This window comes from Hyperolius riggenbachi, chromosome 8, assembly GCF_040937935.1.
Source record: "Hyperolius riggenbachi isolate aHypRig1 chromosome 8, aHypRig1.pri, whole genome shotgun sequence".
NCBI classification, from domain to species: Eukaryota; Metazoa; Chordata; class Amphibia; order Anura; family Hyperoliidae; genus Hyperolius; species Hyperolius riggenbachi.
In genome coordinates this window covers 161,827,933-161,849,415 of record NC_090653.1, presented here as the reverse complement: position 1 = coordinate 161,849,415, position 21,483 = coordinate 161,827,933, and the positions used below count along the sequence as shown (strand labels likewise).

General features: G+C 47.6%; 1 protein-coding gene across 2 annotated transcripts in view; it reads right to left on the bottom strand.

Annotated features, from left to right (window-relative positions):
* The window catches only part of LOC137527167 (phosphatidylinositol 3,4,5-trisphosphate 5-phosphatase 2B-like), a 212,392-nt gene that overhangs the window by 183,458 nt on the left and 7,451 nt on the right, over positions 1-21,483 (bottom strand). The window lies entirely within an intron of this gene.

The following is a 21,483-nucleotide window of genomic DNA, read 5'->3' as shown; positions in this document are numbered from 1 at the left end:
AGAGAGTACAGTCTTCCCGACCTCAGGTACATATTGTGCCTCAGGACATAAGGGGGGAAGAGGTCCAATCAGGACAGTTGGGGGCATATTTTGTCAGGGAGATGCTTAAAGATCCTGTGCAACTGAGATTGGACAAGGGGAGGTATATCGATTTTTGCGAGAAGGATCTTTTGCATGGCAGCTTCGAGATGTTTGGGTGAACAAATGGAAACGGTGCAACATTCCTTTAGGCACCGCCACTTCCTTAGTTCCCACCTCAACCCGTGTCTTCCACCAGGACCTGAGAGGTCAACCTTTTTTGGTGCTAGACGGGGAGGTGAAACAAGTAGAGTTGTCCTCATGCGGGCAATTCTTGCAGAAGTACCTGCGTTGGCCGGGGCAAGTCAAATTTAGTGAAGAAGCCTGCGGGCTCAATAACGCAGAATGCGAGGCTACCATTCAAAAGATCCACCCTGAAGCCCAACCGATAGTTCCGGTGGCTGAAGGAAAGGTTTGGTTTTTTAACATAAGGTCTAATGATACATTCAAGGTATATTCTCATAATTGTTCCGATAAGAGGGAGTTTCCAAGGGGAACATATTGGGTGAGCGGAGATCCCATATGGATCCAGTCATCCAGGTTGGATGACGTTATTTCTCAAATTGTTAAGAGAACTCTAAAGTTCAAAGTTTCACGGGAAGTTCCCATCCTGAAAGAGAACACGACATGGGACAAAGGGGAACAGGTTTTGACCCAAGACGACCACACTTTGTTACAAAGGTTAAACAAACAGTACACTAAGTTAGAGGTAAGATTTCACCATGATCCAGGTGATCTTAACGAGGTAGAACACAAAAATAAGCAGGTGAGTTCCAGTCTGACCTGGTGGAAAAGGTTTCCGGTGATGTTCCAGGAACACTCGGACTGGGCCTCTGCAGTTCCAAAGTTCTTTCTACACTCACTGGTCGTCTGGATGGGGATGACAACTTTAGGCATCATTATCCAGGTGAGGTTGCGTGTTAAAATTACGTAAAACAAATTAACCTGGTTCAGAGATTGGTGTTTCATAAACAATCTCATGAACCAATATTTTTAAATTAAGAGATATACAGGGTTACAGGTATAGGTTTAGTAGTACCGGTGATGGAGCTGATTGTATAAAGGCGCTCTTTTAGAAGGCACCTAGCACTGCTCCATTGAGTAACAAACACACCAGTTTCACTTTTCTGTGGTCATGCAAGTTTGTGAGTGATACGCAAGTGACGCAAATGCTGAGCATGTGGTATAGAGGGACTTAGAAGTAGGGCCTCCCCAGAGAGCCTGGTTACAGGAAGACCAAGAGGTCGTGCTTTCTCTCTCTTCAAGGGGTAACCGTCTAGAGCAGAGAAGTTGTGTGAGCACGAACATCGAAAAGTGAAACATAAAGAAAAGAAACCAGGTACGGTTAGGTTCAGAAGCTGGGATCTGCGGGTCAAGCCTTTTTAGGGGGGATTGTTATAATTTAAGTAGGCCTCAGTTATTTGGACTGAGTTAGTCAAAAAGGCTTGATGAGCAGACCTGCCCTTTAAGGGGATTTTCTTTTAGAGAGAAAATCTGCAGTTCTGTCAGCAGAACTAGAACATACCAAGAAGCTGTTCTCTGAACAAGGCCGCAGGTCTCCCTGACCTGGGCATGGAACAATAAACATCAGCCATGTTTGGTAAATATCCACATTCCTGCATGTATGTCAAATGTCTCATTGATTATTAATTGAGTAGGTGTGTATGATGACACCACAAGTGGGTCCACCAATAGACGGATATAGGGGATGGCGAAGATGATGTCATATTTAACTCTTTCCTAGTCGGTATTAAATCCGGAAGGAGCGATGGAGAGGGCATTCTGCTCTTTACTTTCGCACTAGCTAGCAAGGCTGACTGGGACCTCTAAGCATGTTCTTCCTTTCTGTAATCTGATATAATGTATGCTGTACATAGGTAGTTTAGTGTAACGTAGTTAGGAAGAAGGTACCTGATTGACTTCAGCAGGGAGTCTAATCAAGAGCTTGTAACGCAACATGAAGATTGGCATGGCCAGGATATGATGTACTGTATCTATCTGTATTTCTGTGACTTGAATAAATAACGTAAACATTGAAGAAGCCTGAGAAAGTCTATCTCCTGCTTGCTGTGTGGAGAGTCAAGTGATCTCACAATCTGTGAGACGGTGGTGTCGAAGCAAGGTGATATAGAACAGTTTATAACAGTGCAGAAACTCTCCAGTACTGCCAGGCTGTCCTGTAGGCCCCTTTCTGTTGGGGAGAGCAGCAGGAGTTCATCTGCATACAGCAGGAACTTCACCTCATGGTCATGCAGAAGGAGGCCTGGTGCTGGGGAGGATTCCAGGGCTGCAGCCAGTTGGTTAATGAGTTATGTTAAAGCGCACTGGGCTCAGACTGCAGCCCTGCCTGACTCCTCGACCCTGCTTGAAGAACGCACTTCTCTTCCCGTCCACTTTCACACTGCATTGGTTCCCAGTATATGAACTCTTGATGACGTCATAGGTTCTACCTCCTATTCCGCTCTCTAGGAGTTTTAGGAAAAGGCCTGGGTGCCACACCGAGTCAAACGCCTTCTTAAAATCCACAAAGCAAGCGTGTATTTTGCCGCGTGAGCTGTGGACATGGGTCTTGATAAGGCTGTGCAGTGTGTAGATGTGGTCGGTTGTGCGGTGGTTTGGCATGAACCCAGCTTGGCTTTTGCTGAGTACGTCCTGCTGTGTGAGGAAGGAGAGGATCCTTTTATTGATGATGCTGTTAAACAGTTTCCCCAGTGCACTGCTGACACAGATTCCTCTGTAGTTTGCTGGATCGTATCTGTCCCCATTCTTGTAGATGGGTGTTATGAGGCCTTCACTCCAGGCCTGAGGAAAGGAGCCCGCACTCAGGATAAGGTTGAATAGTCTTGCGAGTGCCTCATGTATGTCCGTATGTCATGTATGTCCAGGGGACTGTATTTGATCATCTCTGGCAGGATGCCATCGGTACCGCTAGCCTTCTTACATTTTATCAACTTTGTTCTTTCTCTTATTTCCTGCACTGTGATTGGTGTATCCAGGGGTTTTTGAAAGTCCTTGATTGTCTCCTCCATGTCCTTCAGTTTTGCAGCTATTTGTTTCTGTTCCGGGGTTTGGGCATTTTCTGGGATGTCTTTGTAGAGGTCCATGAAGTAGTGGAGCCAGATGTGGCCATTTTGGATGTGAAGAGGGCTTTTCTTGGGCTTTGTCCCAATATGGTTCCAAGTCTCCCAGAATGAGTTGTCTTGGAGTAGGTCCTCCAGCTGTTGGAGTTTGTGGGAGATATGGTTTTGTTTTTTCCGGCAGAGGGTGTCTTTGTATTGCCTCTGTAGGTGGTCATGGACTTACTTTAGGTCCCGGTTGTTGGGGTCTCTGTGCTTTCTGTAATTCTCTAAGGCTGCCCTTAGAGAATTACGTAGAGCCTTGCGCTCACTGTCAAACCATTTTTGGGACTGTTTATTTGTGGATCTCTTAAAGTTGGTCTGCTTGAGGCCAGTGAGTACTGCCATGTTATATAGGATGTTGCTGAAGTCCTTCACTGCATGGTTGACCCCTTGTTGGTTTGGTTCATATAGGTTGGTATGAAAGTTTGTCAGCAGTTCTTGGATTTTGGCAGTGTTGGTCATGTTGGTAAATTTGATAGCAGACTCTTTGGGCCATTTGAAGGATGGTGGAAGCTTGTAGAGACCGGTCTGGTGAGGTTGCTGTGTGGTTGGTTTATCGGTGGATTTCAGGTACAACAATATTTGGTTGTGGTCTGACAGGTGTGTTTCAGGGGTGACTATGAGGGCATTGATGTTTATGGGGTCTGTGTCTGTGACAGCATAATCTACCACACTGCTGCCTACGTGAGAGTTCATAGTAAATCTCCCAAGAGAGTCACCCCTAGTTCGCCCATTCATTATGTATTGGCCGAGGCTCCGGCAAAGGTTCAATAGAGCTTTTCCACTTTTGTTTACTGTCTTATCATAACTATTTCTCGCTGTCTGTATTGATTCCTGGTAATAGCTCTCCCCTCCAAGTATGTATGTGTTTCCCTCAGAGGTCAGATAGTCCTTCTCTGTGCCTGTTCTGGCATTAAGGTCTCCATAGATCAGCACTCTGCCCTGAGACTGGAAGTGACTGGCTTCTCTTTGTAGAACCTCATAGATGTCAGGTTTGTAGTAAGGGGACTCTGTTGGGGGGATATATGCTGCACACAGGTACATGACGGACTGAGAGGTTAGGATGGAGCTGTTTATTTTGATCCAGATGTGGCTGTCTCCTCGTTTGATTGCTTTGATGTGTTCTGTAAGCTCCTCCTTGTACCAGATTAGTATGCCTCATGAACGACGACCCTGTTTAACGTTCTTGTTTTTCTGTGAAGATACAGAAAATTCCCTGTATCCCATGGGTGCAAGAGATTCATCCTCTGCCCGGGTCCATGTCTCCAGGAGGATTTGGATATCAATGTTTTTAAGTCTCTTTTTAAAATCTGGATCATTGGTTTTGGATCCAAAAGCTGAGGCTTTCAGCCCTTGGATGTTCCAGCTACTGATGATAAGGGATGTCCTTTTGAGTCGGTTTACCTTGTAATTAGCAGAAATGATCTCCATGCTGTTTCTTCTTCGTAAGTAGTTTGCTGCATTTTCTTTTGCTAGTTTCCTTCTGGGTATGTTTTTATTTCCTATTAATTCCTGCACCTCTGAGTGAGCCAGGTCTGATTGTTTTATGGATTTGGTTTCTCATAAATTGCAATATGCACTTTTCTTAGTTTGAGTGTGCATTTTTCTTCTTATGCATTTGACTGTTTTTCTGTAGGAGAGCATTATACTGCAGCAAGTCATCTTAGTACATGCTTCATTCACTTTCTTTCTGCTTTATTATCTAGATGGTTTATATCTAGTGATTATTTTAGCTTGATTTGGTCAGTTGATATCTTCCTGTGTCTGTTAGGCCCCATTTCTGACTAGCCAAAAATCCTATTGCCGCATCAGAGAAACGTACACGTGCACAGATCCCATGTTATTCATAGGATCCATGTACACTTGTCAGCGCTAGTCTACTTGAGAGGGGACCCACCACTTCTTCCAGCTCACAGCAGTCTGGTCACTATCCACATCTCTAACGAATAGGTTCAGAATAGTTGAGGGAGTGGAGGTGGTAGCCGAGCAAGCGCTATGCCCGAAGTCCAGCGCCTAGAGGCTGCATGAGAGGGTCCTGTTGTGCAATTTCAGCTTTAGTGTTTACCTTATAATGTTTGAACAAACCCCAGTGTATCTGGCAACTTATACTTTGGGGGGGCTAATCTGGCTACCTATTCTTGAACTACTTATATTGGGGGCCCCTCTGCCTACCCATACTGGGAGTGCCTTTAGTGATACTGTGGCTACCTAATACTGGGGATACCTGGGGCACGAAGGAGCCGTTATAATTTTTTTTGTGTGTGTGTGTGTGTGTGTGGGGGGGGGGCGCAATCACAATTTTGCTATGGTGCCCCATGGTTTCTAGCTACGCCCCTTCAGGTACTGTTCGTTTCCCTATTACTATTACTCCTTTTTCAGACTCTAGATGGTTCATTTCTGCCTCTCGCTGTCTCTGACACAATTCACAGAGTGGATGGGGAAATACAAAGGGATGACTGCAGCTGTCAGCTGAAGGTAGAATGGACACGGGAAGAAGATATCTGAGGAATGAGACTTCTAACTAGTGTTGGGCGAACATCTAGATGTTCGGGTTCGGGCCGAACAGGCCGAACATGGCCGCGATGTTCGGGTGTTCGACCCGAACTCCGAACATAATGGAAGTCAATGGGGACCCGAACTTTTGTGGTTTGTAAAGCCTCCTTACATGCTACATACCCCAAATTTACAGGGTATGTGCACCTTGGGAGTGGGTACAAGAGGAAAAAAAAATTTAGCAAAAAGAGATGATAGTTTTTGAGAAAATCGATTTTAAAGTTTCAAAGGGAAAACTGTCTTTTAAATGCGGGAAATGTCTGTTTTCTTTGCACAGGTAACATGCTTTTTGTCGGCATGCAGTCATAAATGTAATACATATAAGAGGTTCCAGGAAAAGGGACCGGTAACGCTAACCCAGCAGCAGCACACGTGATGGAACAGGAGGAGGGTGGCGCAGGAGGAGAAGAAGGCCACGCTTTGTGAGACACAACAACCCCGGCCTTGCATGAGGGCAAGAAGCGTGCGGATAGCATGCTTTGTACCGCCATGCAGTCATAAATGTAATAAAGATAAGTGGTTCAATAAACAGGGACCACGCGGCAACGCTAACCCAGCAGCAGCAGACGTGATGGAACAGGAGCAGGCGCAGGAGGAGAAGGCCACGCTTTGTGAGACACAACAACCCAGGCCTTGCATGAGGGCAAGAAGCGTGCGGATAGCATGCTTTGTACCGCCATGCAGTCATAAATGTAATAAAGATAAGTGGTTCAATAAACAGGGACCACGCGGCAACGCTAACCCAGCAGCAGCAGACGTGATGGAACAGGAGCAGGCGCAGGAGGAGAAGGCCACGCTTTGTGAGACACAACAACCCAGGCCTTGCATGTGGACAAAAAGCGTGCGGATATAGCAGCAATGCTTTTTGCCGCCATGCAGTCATAAATGTAATACAGATGAGAGGTTCAATAAACAGGGCCCGGAAACGCAACACCATCCCAGATGTTCATTGGTCATGTTACTTGGTTGGGGTCCTGGAGTGTTGCGTAGTCATTTCCAATCCAGGATTGATTCATTTTAATTTGAGTCAGACGGTCTGCATTTTCTGTAGAGAGGCGGATACGCCGATCTGTGACGATGCCTCCGGCAGCACTGAAACAGCGTTCCGACATAACGCTGGCTGCCGGGCAAGCCAGCACCTCTATTGCGTACATTGCCAGTTCGTGCCAGGTGTCTAGCTTCGATACCCAATAGTTGAAGGGTGCAGATGGATGGTTCGACACAGCTACGCCATCTGACATGTAGTCCTTGACCATCTTCTCCAGGCGATCGGTGTTGGAGGTGGATCTGCACGCTTGCTGTTCAGTGGGCTGCGGCTGCATGGGTGTCAGAAAATTTTCCCACTCCAAGGACACTGCCGATACCATTCCCTTTTGGGTACTAGCTGCGGCTTGCGTTGTTTGCTGCCCTCCTGGTCGTCCTGGGTTTGCGGAAGTCAGTCTGTCTGCGTACAACTGGCTAGAGGAGGGGGAGGATGTCAATCTCCTCTCTAAAGTCTCCACAAGGGCCTGCTGGTATTCTTCCATTTTGACCTGTCTGACTCTTTCTTCAAGCAGTTTTGGAACATTGTGTTTGTACCGTGGATCCAGAAGGGTATAAACCCAGTAATTGGTGTTGTCCAGAATGCGCACAATGCGTGGGTCACGTTCAATGCAGTCTAGCATGAATTGAGCCATGTGTGCCAGAGTCCTACCAGAATCCTCATCATCCTCTTGTGAGCGTTGTGATAGTTGTTGTGATGCATCATAGTCGTCACCTTCCTCCTGGTCTGCTTCTGCTGACCATTCGCGTTGAATTGTGGAAGTCCAACGTGCACCGCTCTGGCCCTCGTCAGTGGTGGCATGAAATTCCTGCTCCAACTCCAGCTGTTCCTCCTCCTCTTCTTCGTCATAGCTGCTGGGGCCAGCGTTCCCTGAGGCGGATGGCCTGATGTTGGTACCATCACGCTGATCGTTTTCTCCTTCAGATTCCCCCAGTTGCATCATGACAGCTGTTTCCTTGATTTTTAACATCGACCTCTTCAGTAAACACAGCAGTGGTATGGTAATGCTGACTGAAGAGTTGTCACTGCTCACAAGCAACGTGGATTGCTCAAAATTTTGGAGGACTTGGCAGAGGTCCAACATGTTGGCCCAATCGGATCCACAGAAGCTTGGCAGCTGGCCGGATGCGCCTCGGTACTGCGCCGTCATGTACTGGACCACTGCACTCTTCTGCTCGCAAAAGCGGGCTAGCATGTGCAGCGTAGAATTCCAGCGCGTAGGGACATCACACAGCAAGCGATGGTGGGGGAGATTGAAGCGCTCCTGCATCTTGGCGAGTGCCCCCGAAGCAGTACTGGAATTTCTACAATGTTTGGACACTCGACGCACCTTCAACAGCAGATCGGGCACGCCTGGGTATGTCCTCAGGAACCGCTGAACTACTAGGTTCATCACGTGCGCCAGGCAAGGGATGTGTGTCAGCTTAGCCAACCTTAAAGCGCGAATGAGATTACTCCCATTATCACACACAACCATGCCCGGTTTCAGGTCCAGCGGTGCCAGCCACAAATCCGTCTGTTCCTTTATTCCCCTCCAAATTTCCTCCCCTGTGTGCTGCTTATCCCCAAGGCAGATTAGCTTCAGCAACGCTTGCTGACGCATGCCAACAGCTGTGCTGCACTGCTTCCACGATCCTACTGCTGCTGGGTTAGCGTTTCCGGATGAGGTACAGCTTTGAGATGCGTTGGAGGAGAAGGAGTCAGAGAGGTAGGTGCTGCTGTTATCCAGTGGGAGGGACGGCGGTGCAGCTGTTTGTGGCGTGGGCAACACCCGTGCCGTAGCAGGTGAGGAATCGCTGCCAGGCTCCACAAGGTTCACCCAGTGCGCGGTAAGGGAGATGTATCGACCCTGGCCGAACGCACTCGTCCAGGTGTCAGTGGTGAGGTGAACCTTGCAGGCAACGGCATTCTTCAAGCTTCGGGTTATTTTGCTGACCACGTGCTCATGCAACTCAGGCACTGCAGAGCGTGCAAAGTGGTAGCGGCTGGGAACCACGTAACGTGGGATGGCCACTGACATCATGCCCTTGAAGCTGTTTGTCTCCACCAATCGATATGGCAGCATTTCGCAGGCCAGAAGCTTGGCTATGCTGGCTGTTACTGCCACGGCCCGGGGGTCATTTGCTGGCAATTTCCTCTTGCGCTCAAACATCTCCGACACAGACAACTGAACCGTAGCGCTGCACACGGAAGGGCTGTTGGTTGTTGTGTTTGATGAACACTGGGAGACCTCAAGAGCACTACTCCGGAAAGTGACAGTGTCAGCGTCGTCTGATGTTTGTGAATGTTGTGAACCACGCAATGGCTGGGCTACTGCTGCTGCTGAGGCGGGTCTGGTGAACCCAAGGGAGGCAGTGTTGTTTCTGGTACCCTGTCCTGACGCGTTTGCCCAAAGAGTGGGATGTTTGGATAGCATGTGACGGCTCATGCTGGTGGTGGAGAGGTTGTTAATATTTTTCCCCCTGCTCAGGCGGGTCTTGCACACCTTGCAAATCGCCATGGTAACATCCTCAGTGCAGTCTTCAAAGAAAGCCCAGACTTTGGAGCACCTGCCTCCTTGCTGGCGATTTCTGTTTGCTCCTCTTTTGCCTCTCACTTGAACTTCCACGCTTGTGGTGCCTGAAATTGCGCGCCGCCTACCTTGTGGCACAAGGCGAACTCGTGCAGCAGTGTGTTCTTCAACAGACTCATCTGTGCTGCTGCTACGACGGCGATGTTCTCGTTCACAAACAAAATCTGGGTCTCTGTCCACATTGTCCATACCCTCCTCTTCCATTTCCTCAAACTCGTCATATGTCATTGTGGGCCACCGCCGTGGAGTAGAGCTCCCCACAACAACCTCTGCGCAGCACACTCCAACGTCGTCTTCCAGATCTTGTCGGCCGACCTCCTGCAATTGCAACCCCTCCTGCCCAAATTGCTCTGGGATTTGGGTTTCCGAGTCCTCTTCGGACTCGCCTTGTATTTCAGTGCGCGGTGCATTTCCCACAGTTAACGGTTGTGAATCCAGGCACAACATTTCTGGCTGTTCCTCCATTGACCTTTGAAAGGTGGAAGTTTGTTGGGCTGGGAATAGCTCCTGCGAATACCCCATTGTGTCCTGAGGTAATTCATCGGACTGGTTATCTGGCAGTTGTGTGCGTGGTGTCGCTGCCGGTTGTGTCAGCTTTGTGCCCACTGGCTCCTTGTAACTGGCTGAGGACTCGGACCTCGTGCGTGATGTGCTGGTGCTGCTTAACCCACTGCTGGACGCTTGAGAGGTCATCCAAGTAATTATCTGGTCCTGTTCTTTTGGATTTGTGAGGGTTGTTGTCCTGGACAACATGGGCGGTATTGAGTGGGTTTTCTTGGGTGCTCCCCTGTGGCCTGTACGTGAACCGTCAGGGGAAACACCTCTTCCCTTGCCCCTCCCTCTTTCACCGGATTTCTTCCTCATTTCACTTATCCTTACAGTACACGCTGACTGGCAGCAGTACAGTGGCAGTACAGAAATGCTATACAGTACCACTATTCCCAGCAGCGACACAGAGCACAATGCTATACAGTGACGGGTGAGCGGTGTACCACTATTCCCAGCAGCGACACAGAGCACAATGCTATACAGTGACGGGTGAGCGGTGTACCACTATTCCCAGCAGTGACACAGAGCACAATGCTATACAGTGACGGGTGAGCGGTGTACCACTATTCCCAGCAGCGACACAGAGCACAATGCTATACAGTGGCGAACGAGCGGTGTACCACTATTCCCAGCAGACACAGAACAGTACACAGAATGCTATATAGTGTGGCTGAACGAGCGGTGTACCACTATTCCCAGCAGACACAGAACAGTACACAGAATGCTATATAGTGTGGCTGAACGAGCGGTGTACTACTGTTCCCAGCAGACACAGAACAGTACACAGAATGCTATATAGTGTGGCTGAACGAGCGGTGTACTACTGTTCCCAGCAGACACAGAACAGTACACAGAATGCTATATAGTGTGGCTGAACGAGCGGTGTACCACTGTTCCCAGCAGACACAGAACAGTACACAGAATGCTATATAGTGTGGCTGAACGAGCGGTGTACCACTATTCCCAGCAGACACAGAACAGTACACAGAATGCTATATAGTGTGGCTGAACGAGCGGTGTACCACTATTCCCAGCAGACACAGAACAGTACACAGAATGCTATATAGTGTGGCTGAACGAGCGGTGTACTACTGTTCCCAGCAGACACAGAACAGTACACAGAATGCTATATAGTGTGGCTGAACGAGCGGTGTACTACTGTTCCCAGCAGACACAGAACAGTACACAGAATGCTATATAGTGTGGCTGAACGAGCGGTGTACTACTGTTCCCAGCAGACACAGAACAGTACACAGAATGCTATATAGTGTGGCTGAACGAGCGGTGTACTACTGTTCCCAGCAGACACAGAACAGTACACAGAATGCTATATAGTGTGGCTGAACGAGCGGTGTACTACTGTTCCCAGCAGTGACACACAATGACTGGGGGGGACCCTGGCTAGCGTGGCTGGAGCGCGAACTACCCTGCCTGCCTACCCAAAGCTAAACCCACAGACAAATGGCGGAGATATGACGTGGTTCGGGTATTTATTTACCCGAACCACGTGACAGTTCGGCCAATCAGAGCGCGTTCGGGTCCGAACCACGTGACCCGTTCGGCCAATCACAGCGCTAGCCGAACGTTCGGGGAACGTTCGGCCATGCGCTCTTAGTTCGGCCATATGGCCGAACGGTTTGGCCGAGCACCGTCAGGTGTTCGGCCGAACTCGAACATCACCCGAACAGGGTGATGTTCTGCAGAACCCGAACAGTGGCGAACACTGTTCGCCCAACACTACTTCTAACAGACACACCAAAAGTATGCATGTACTCCTGACACAGAGGAGAGCCATGAAATACATTTTATTCAGGACCTCCAGAGTTCATGTACTCCTTATATTGCCATTGCTAGCTACTCCAGGTGCTCTCTCCAAAGACAATCCTTGTTGTCTATTAATTCAAGCTTTCAGCTGCCAAAAACAAGAAGGTTACAATGCATTGTATAGTCAGCATGCTGTTAAAGCTGTTCTTAATAGATATCAGCTCAGTATTGGCTATTGCACCCTTGCAAAATCCAGCTAATCTTGTCAAAGTGTAGGGCAGCAAGCAGGGATGGTTTTAGCATACCTCCCAACTTTTTTGAGATGAGAAAGAGGGACACTTAAGCCATGCCACTGCCACACCACTGATCACGCCTCGGTCACATCCCTAGTCACGCGTACCATAAAGATTTCATATGAAAAATATGTTGTTTTATAATTCAAACCACACTGGTCCTTTCTATCCTGGTTCATTTTCCTTCATATTTCACTTTTCACATTCACATTTTACAACTAGTAATATATCAATTTAAAGGATGGGAATAAAGTTTAGATTCAAACTTTTATTGTAGAGAAATATATATATTTACAGAGAAAGAGGGACATAGTCCCAGGGCCGGATTACCGACCAGGCAACAAAAGCAGTCGCTTGGGGCCCCCATTCAGAGTCAAAGGGGGCCCCATCAGCATATAAACCAGCCCTCACCATCCTGTCAGCGGTGGCTGGATGGTATAATGGTTATAAAGACTGAGCATTGCAGTAACTATGGAAAGATGCATATCATTTTAAAGCTCTCTTTCTCCTCTTTCCATTGATATATAAATCGCCGCCCTATGCCTTTTAGTTTTTGCTATTTTCGTAATCGAAATCACGGCCATGGCAATTTCGATCACAGAAATCGCGAAAACTAAAAGGCGTAGGGTGGCAGTTTATCTATCATTGGAAAGAGGAAAAAGAGAGCTTCAAAATGATATGCATCTTTCCATAGTTACATTGTATTACACAGGACGACTTTTCTCCAAAGTCGGCAGCTCGATTCAGCACAATGCAATGAAATATAAGGAACCCAGAGGATGTCATTAATTAGTTGTGGGTATGCTTAAAGGCATACCCACAGGCACTGCTCGGAGTCCCTTTAAGGGCTCTGCCTCTGACACAGGAGACAAGGGTTCGAATCTCGGCTCTGCCTGTTCAGTAAGCCAGCACCTATTCAGTAGGAGACCTTAGGCAAGTCTCTCTAACACTGTGTAATGATCGCTGCTGCAGCAGCTATTGCTGGAAGTAGTAGTGCTGCAGCTCAGGCAGTTCTGATCTATTTCCATGCAAGCTGCATAGCTTTGTCTGTCTTTCCCTGCTGTCAGCTTGTGACTGATTATCATTCACCTGTGTGGGAATCTGCATGTCTGCTCCCATTGGATGACCTCAGTATAAAGATCTGCTTCCTGCAGGGTTTCCTTGGGTTTTTCATAGCTTCAGCTTAAGCCTGTCTTGCTGTCGCTTCAGCCCTCGATCGTGTTTCTTGTTCTAAAGATACTTTGCTGGTCTTTGCATCATATATTGGTTCATTGCCAATATATATGCATACCAGCACGTTTATTATTTTCCTTGTATTTGTGTTACGTTGATACATCAGTGTCGCTGATGTATACGTACACGAACTGTTTATATCCTGTGTGCAGTTAGTCTGCTTTCCAGCACGTTTTGGTAGGTTGCGCGTACCGTGACCACCCGTGCTGAGGTAGTTACCCTGCTCCTGGTTCTGTTTGTGGATTGCGTTCATCTCTGCGAAGAGATAACGAATCCTTCTGAATCCTGTTCTGTTACTGTTTGTGGATTGCATTCATCTCTGCGAAGAGATAACGAATCCTTCTGAATCCTGTTCTGTTACCGTTTGTGGATTGCGTTCATCTCTGCGAAGAGATAGCGAATCCTTCTGAGTCCTGTTCCCTGTATTACTCCATTCCTAGTCAGTGTTCCTGCTTATGTCATATATCGGTTCATTGCCGATATATACATATGTTAGTCAGAAGTTACAAATAGTTTCATTGATAGCTGTAATTGTAATACGCTAGGAAAACATACTTATTGTATATTTATCTGTGTTACGTTCATCTATCTTAATCCTGCTATTTTCTGACTATCCTGTCCTGTCTTTGTGAGGCACGCCATCGCCGCATCGCATTGGCTGCCTCATTCCAGTCTGTCTGGTTTTGGACGCTTGCTGCCGCTAAGTAGCCGCTAGCTAGCAAGCGTTCATTCTGTCTACCTGTCCTGATCTCCTCAGTTCTGGTTTATGCGCTCAGCGCTACTTTGCGCTGAGACGTTATAACGAAAGCATTGTTTGTGGCTGTCAGATCTGCACCGGCTTTGTGCGCCACAATCTCCTATTGGAGTCAGTCCTCCCCTCCACTATACTAGGGATAGCCTGTTTCCTTGTGCTAGTGTGTGTACCTCCTCCACACCAGCTCATGCGTTGCATGCTGACTGTGGAGAATACACCACCAAGCCTCACATTATGAAAACCCCATTACCAATCCCCATTGTGGGGGGGATTCCCAGAAAGTATGACACTGTTAATTATGGTTCCTGTTCCTTTAAGAAATTTGAAGAACTTAGCTCTGAAACAGAAAATGAGTTTTTCTCTGAATGTGCCAGGTTCCTGACCAATCCTGATCTCCAAGCGACTCCTGTTTCAACCTGGGCACTCCAACTAAGTTATATTTTGTTTAAAGGGGAATTATTCCAGTGGGCATTTGATGTTCTCAATCATTCCGATTTGAAAGAGAGACCGCTGGAATTTCTAGCGTTTGTGATCCATAACTGGTTGCGCATAGATCCATTGCCTTTTCCTCTTAATGAACTCCTGGCAGCAGGCCAATCAGCTGCTCCTTCAATTGCTTGCAAGAATGAGCAGCAAGCAGAAAGTGTTACTGATAATTTTCCTGCAGCCTTGAATAAATCACCAAAAACAGCAAGGTCAAAGGCAAAACGCAAACGTTCTAAGAAACGTGTCCAATCTGCAGAATCGTTATCCTTAGCGACTGAGACCTATAATGAGATTCTGCCATTAACAGATAATGAAATGCAATTGTCTTTCAGGGGAGTTAAATGGACCTATGAAACTACTAATGAACTTTCCTCCCTGGCTAGGGAAAATAAAGATTTTTGTTTAAAAGAATTATCTGAGTATGATTATGAGGAGATATTACAGAGTATTGAACAAATCAACTTATTTGTGAAGCAAGGAAAGTTTGCATACACTACAGTTCAGCACTTGCTACAGGTATTGGAGATTCTTAGGAATAAGGAATCTGCCAATCACCTGCTAATTAACCCTATACATGTGCCTGCCACAATCATATCTGCAGACTGTGATCAGCCTAAATGTTTCGCTGTTAAGTATGCATGGGATCCTCCATTCGAGAGGGGAGAGATGGAAGCCCTGGTCTGTGAATGGAAGAATGATTCAAGTTCATTTTGTCAATTTTACAGTGCAAAAAGTGAAATGGTATTGAACGCATGCATTAAGTCAGCCTATAACCTAATAGAGACTGGTGTGTGTAGGTATGACTGTGTGGCTCCTTTGATTGATGTGTGGGAACTGATTTTGGATGATTTTTATGTGACTCCGAATTCGCAAATTTGGCGTTCTGACCCGCCTGCTTCAGCACCTTTGGCTGATTCAGCAGGTGATTCGGAGCTCTTTTTGTGTGAAATTGAAGTTCCTGCAATTCCACCCTGTACCATGGATAACTCAGTGTTACTTCCCAGTAAAACAGAAGCCACTGATACATTCTTAACCTTGCCCTGCGCAAATTTCTCAGCAGAGAATCCAGAGGTCCTGCTGACTTCCGAGTCCAGCCTAGCCAGTACTCATGACTCTTTGTTTAGTGAAACAGACACCAGAAAAATCTTGCCTGTCTCTGCAAACACTTCTGCAGAAATTACCTGTGTTAATAAAGTTCAACTCCTGTCTGATCCAGCAGATGCCAATAGATGCACTACATCAGTTTCCGAGTCCCAGCAATCCTGTCTAGTAACCTCAGAACCCCAGCATCTGAATTTTCCAATTTTACAAATGAATGGTGATTCAGATGCGCAAACATTGTGTCTTGATCTTCCTGTTTCTACACCTCGCTCTAGTTTCGTGAATAGCTCAGAGCATCTGCTATGTGAACCTGAAATCGCAGAATTATTACCTTGTTCAGAAAATTTTCCAATAAATTTGCCCTGTACCATGAATTGTGCAGTAGATCTCTCCAATGAAACTCAGGTCACAGAATCATTATGCTGTCCAGCAGGTGCTTCCATGGTTTTGCCCTGCAATATGGACTGTTCAGTGATCCTGTCCAGTGAAGCTGTGGTCGCAGAGTCTTATGCTTCACCCAGTACTTTGGATACTTTAAACCCTCTAGCAGAGGAGGCTGAAGCACTGCTTACCTCAGTTGGTGTTGCAGTAATATTCACTTGTCTAGCAGCTGTTTTGGAATTACAGTCTGCTCTAATAAAACTTGATGAATTTCTGCCCAGCAAAGCAGAAGCCATTGAAATATTGTCCTCGTCAGCAAGTGTGTCAGATACCTTGCCCTGTACACAGTCTGATTTAACCAATGTTGTTGAGTCCCTCTCCAGTGTTGTAACAGCTGAGGAACTCCAGCCCTGTCCTCTGAATGTTTCAGAAGTCTTGCCCTGCCCAGATGTTCTTTGTGTGCCAGAATGCCCAAGTGTGTCTAAGGTGTTAGCGTGCTCTGATGCTTCCTTAGTGGGAACACGTTCTGATGTTGCCAGTCTGCCTGCATGCCCAGAGATGGTTCTGGTCCCTGAAAGCCCTGATATTGATGTTTGTCCTTGTGGCCCTGACTCGGGAATTGCCCTAGGTTCCATAGGGGTTCTTGATGGTTCTCCATGTGAACCTAAGGGGCATTCTGACCTATGGGGATCTCTTTGGAGCTTCAAGGTGTTCTGGGAGGTCTCTGAGAAAACTTGTCCTGGTGCCTTGGACTGGTTCAACAGTGTGTTTTGTGTTGGTAAAGACAGTACCGGTGGGCATTGCAAAGGCTTTGGCGTTTCTGAACGGTTCCTGGAAGGCGGTGGGTATCGCTCAGGGAGTTTCGGAGGGCTTTCTTCTGGAAATCATGTTTCTGATGGGTGTCACACTGGGGCTTGTAGTACTGATGGGCATGGTTCTGTAGGTTCTGGTTCTGATGGGTCCAGTCTTGTGGGGACTGATTCTGGAATTCGGTCTTGCCGGGCTGTCCCGGTCATCATGAATTATCAGTCAGACTGTTTTGTTGGGAATTTCAGTTTTGAAAAGCGTCTGGAATCCGCTTTTAAGGGCGGGGGTACTGTAATGATCGCTGCTGCAGCAGCTATTGCTGGAAGTAGTAGTGCTGCAGCTCAGGCAGTTCTGATCTATTTCCATGCAAGCTGCATAGCTTTGTCTGTCTTTCCCTGCTGTCAGCTTGTGACTGATTATCATTCACCTGTGTGGGAATCTGCATGTCTGCTCCCATTGGATAACCTCAGTATAAAGATCTGCTTCCTGCAGGGTTTCCTTGGGTTTTTCATAGCTTCAGCTTAAGCCTGTCTTGCTGTCGCTTCAGCCCTCGATCGTGTTTCTTGTTCTAAAGATACTTTGCTGGTCTTTGCATCATATATTGGTTCATTGCCAATATATATGCATACCAGCACGTTTATTATTTTCCTTGTATTTGTGTTACGTTGATACATCAGTGTCGCTGATGTATACGTACACGAACTGTTTATATCCTGTGTGCAGTTAGTCTGCTTTCCAGCACGTTTTGGTAGGTTGCGCGTACCATGACCACCCGTGCTGAGGTAGTTACCCTGCTCCTGGTTCTGTTTGTGGATTGCGTTCATCTCTGCGAAGAGATAACGAATCCTTCTGAATCCTGTTCTGTTACTGTTTGTGGATTGCATTCATCTCTGCGAAGAGATAACGAATCCTTCTGAATCCTGTTCTGTTACCGTTTGTGGATTGCGTTCATCTCTGCGAAGAGATAGCGAATCCTTCTGAGTCCTGTTCCCTGTATTACTCCATTCCTAGTCAGCGTTCCTGCTTATGTCATATATCGGTTCATTGCCGATATATACATATGTTAGTCAGAAGTTACAAATAGTTTCATTGATAGCTGTAATTGTTGTGCGCCACAATCTCCTATTGGAGTCAGTCCTCCCCTCCACTATACTAGGGATAGCCTGTTTCCTTGTGCTAGTGTGTGTACCTCCTCCACGCCAGCTCATGCGTTGCATGCTGACTGTGGAGAATACACCACCAAGCCTCACACACTGCTACTGCCTATAGGGCGCGTCCTAGTGGCTGCTCTGCTCTGGCACTTTGAGTCTGCCAGGAGAAAAGCGTGATATAAATGTTATTTGTCTTGTCTTGTCAAATGATGCCGTGCGCTGCTGATTATCTTCAGAGCCAGGCTCTCCTCCTAGGTCCCCCTCCTGCTACTGTGCGCTCTGCCGCTGCCCACTCCTCCCTCCCTTCCCACAGAGAACCACAGCTGCAGCAAGGATGATAGCAGCAGAGGGCAAACGCTCACTCACCTATCCATGATCCAAGCGATAGAGATCCCGTCATCTGAAACCCATCTGTCTCTTCTACAGTGCAGCCGCTCGCTCAGAACTTCCTGATTCTCAGATCAGACAGGAAGTAGGAAGTAGTAATAGTAGTAGTAACAGAGTGGCAGCATTCTAGAGGAGACAGATGGGCTCCGGATGACGGGACCTCTATTGCTTGGATCGCAATAGGTGAATGTGAGTCATCTGGTGCTGTCATTCTCCCCCGCTGCGGCTGCCTTCTCTGCTGGACTATCGTATTCACTGGGATGGAGGCTGCATGGTGGCTGTCTAGTATGGGAGGAAATCGGTTGTTAAGTGGTGGGGTGGTTATGTAATTCTGTCTGGGGAACGGCTTCCAGTTTGGCGGTGTCCAGAGCTTTCTGCTATTGCCAGGCTGGAGATTCAGGGGGAAAGTGCTGCTGCTGTGATATCTGGCGCCCTCTTCACAGGGGTGCCCCAGCCCCTAAGTGCAAATGTCCCAGCCATTCATCTCTCATTCTGCATTTTGCCGCTGCTATTCCCTGCATTGTGCACCCACAGAGGAAAGCGGGCTGTTGCCCATAGCAACCAGTAGCTCAGCTGCCCCGGTGTGTGCAGCATGTTGCTGTGCAGCTGCATCTTCTAATTCTATTACGACATGATGGGGGGGCCCAAATCAGTTACTTTGCTTAGGGCCCCATTTAGCCTTAATCCGGCTCTGTAGTCCTGAAAGAGGGACAAATGAGGGGGAAAGAGGGAAAGGGTTCCCAAAGAGGGACTATCCCTCCAAAAGAGGGACAGTCAGGGCCGGATTTGTGGGCAGGCCTCCAAGGCCCAGGACTAGGGCGATGAAATTTGCGACCTTTACTGGGGCGGCCACAGGTGACAGGTTATCCATAGTCACCTGAGCCGCCCGCAAACCGCAACTGTCTGTCCGCAGCCGCCCGCCCTGCTTGCCACTCTGTATGTGTGAGGTAAAGGCGGCGGCTGCAGTTGCCTGGCTACAAGGAGGAGGCTGGACCCGGAGAACTGAGGAGGAGATCAGAGGCGTGCAATCATCATAGTGAGCTGCCTGGACTCGAGCGAGTCTGCCTGCACTTGTGACCTGGCAGCAAGCCAGTACTAGGGACTGTAGGCAGACTCTCTCGCTCTCGAGTCCCAGGCAGCCAGGTCCAAGCTTCCAACTTGCGGCGGGCGCTGAGAGCAAGCGAGCGCATCTTGCTACAGGGCACCCCCGCTGTCAGTCAACTTCACTAACGTGACATCACGTCAGCACAGCGCTGGCCAGGAGACTGTCGTGGATGGGGAGGTCTGCCGGTGCCGCTGGGGCTGATGGTTGTTTGGGAGCCGCAGAGTGCAGGCACCGAGGAGAACGAGACCTCCCTTCCCTAACTATCTGCCGCGCACAGCCCTGGATCCAGCCTTCAGTGTCTGCACCTGCAAACTTGACTGTAAGTGAAAATACATTCAGAAATAGACTGCTCGAGCATCATGTCTGTCTGTGTCACACTGACTATAAAATCAAAGTTAGAATGACAAATGCTGGGTGGTGATGTTTACTGAGGCCCCCCTCCACTTTAGAACCCAAATGTTATTTTTTTAATTGTATGTAACTTATTTTAATATTAATTAGGTAATTATATATGCGGGGGGCTTTTTACCAGTCCCCATCCTCTGTCTTTGCTGTCTGTGGTCCCCTAATACTCTGCTTCTGCCCTATCCAGACCATGCTCTGTCTTCTTATTTAGTCACACTTTACAGCATGTGTGCGGACGATCCTTCCTGGCCATAACTGGTCACACTCCCGTGGCAGGGAATGTTCTGCGCATGCGCATTTTGCCATCTCGGTGCTTGCACAAAATGCTGTGAATGGTATTTCAATCAGGACCCTCCCGTTACCGCCCATGCACTCAGGAGTGCAAATGGGCTGGATTGCTGAACTTACTTCATTGTGGGAGACTGAGGTAATAAAGCAGATGGACTACAGAGGGCTGAGGAAGCCCCAGGTAAGTATAAATCTTTTTCCTTTAAAGTATCCCTGAGACTGGAATAAGTTTTATTTTACTTCCCTGGGGCTTCCTCCAGCCCCTCATAATTTTGTGCATGTGTGGTTGTGCTGTGTGACTCTCGTGATCGCACTTCCACGAACGGATGCATTCTTTGTGAACAGCGCAAGCACATAATGCTCTGGGAGCATGATAACAAGAGGCGTGCATGTCCAGGTGGGGGTTGGCGATTTTACAGAGGGGACAGCGGCAGCCTGGAGGACAGCAGAACATCAGCACTAGAGCAAATAGACTTCTAGGGGCTGTACGAAGGCCAAGCAAGTAAAGCTTCACCGCTTTACTTTACCTCATATATCCTTTAAGGGCATCTGAACTGTATGTGTGTGTACACACACGCACGCACGTGTTAATAATAAATAAGCAACATTTTGTGGTTTATTTCAAAGGTTAAAAGGCAGCGTTGAAAAAAATGTATGTGTGTGTGTATGTGGTGGTTGGGGGGGTTGGGGGGGGGGGGGAGGGCGGCTGCTCACACTGGGCCTTGCGTGGAAAAAAGTACAAATCCAGCCCTGGGGACAGTTGGGAGCTATGGGTTTTAGGTAAAATGGGGCACTGGGCAAAATGAATGTGGGGCCCTATACATTTTCTTAATATACTGACAGTAAACGTGTTACTTCTACAGTCCCTGTAGAGTCGTGAGTCCCCTAAGGAGCTTGGTGCCATGGGCAATCACCCTATTTAACCCAACAGAAGCACCAGCCCTCTTGGGGAATCAGAAAGCTGACATTTATTTTTTTTGGTTCCTCTTCTCTTTAGTATTAGGTTTAGATTGTGCTGCTAGTATTAGAGTGATGCTACATAATCTATAACATTCTCCTTCCAGACTCAGCAGCTGTAAGATACATGTAACATGCTAGACTCTGGTCTTTCATTGTAGAAGTAACCTTTTAGGCAGACGCCCACGCCTCCACTATCTTTGTCAGTTGTTGTATTAGCAATGATGCTTTCAAATGACACGCAAAGCCTCAAATAACCTGCCAGGAAGCAGGGGTCGATACATGCTTGCACTGTTTGGACATTGCTCCCCAGAATACATGGCATCCTCTGTAACGATATATAGCAGTACAGCCCTGTCCTAGTCACCCAAATCCAATGTCAGCAATGCTCTCTGCCAACATTACATTACATTACATTCTTCCATCCCATTTTCGGAGCTCATGCAATTTGCAGATTG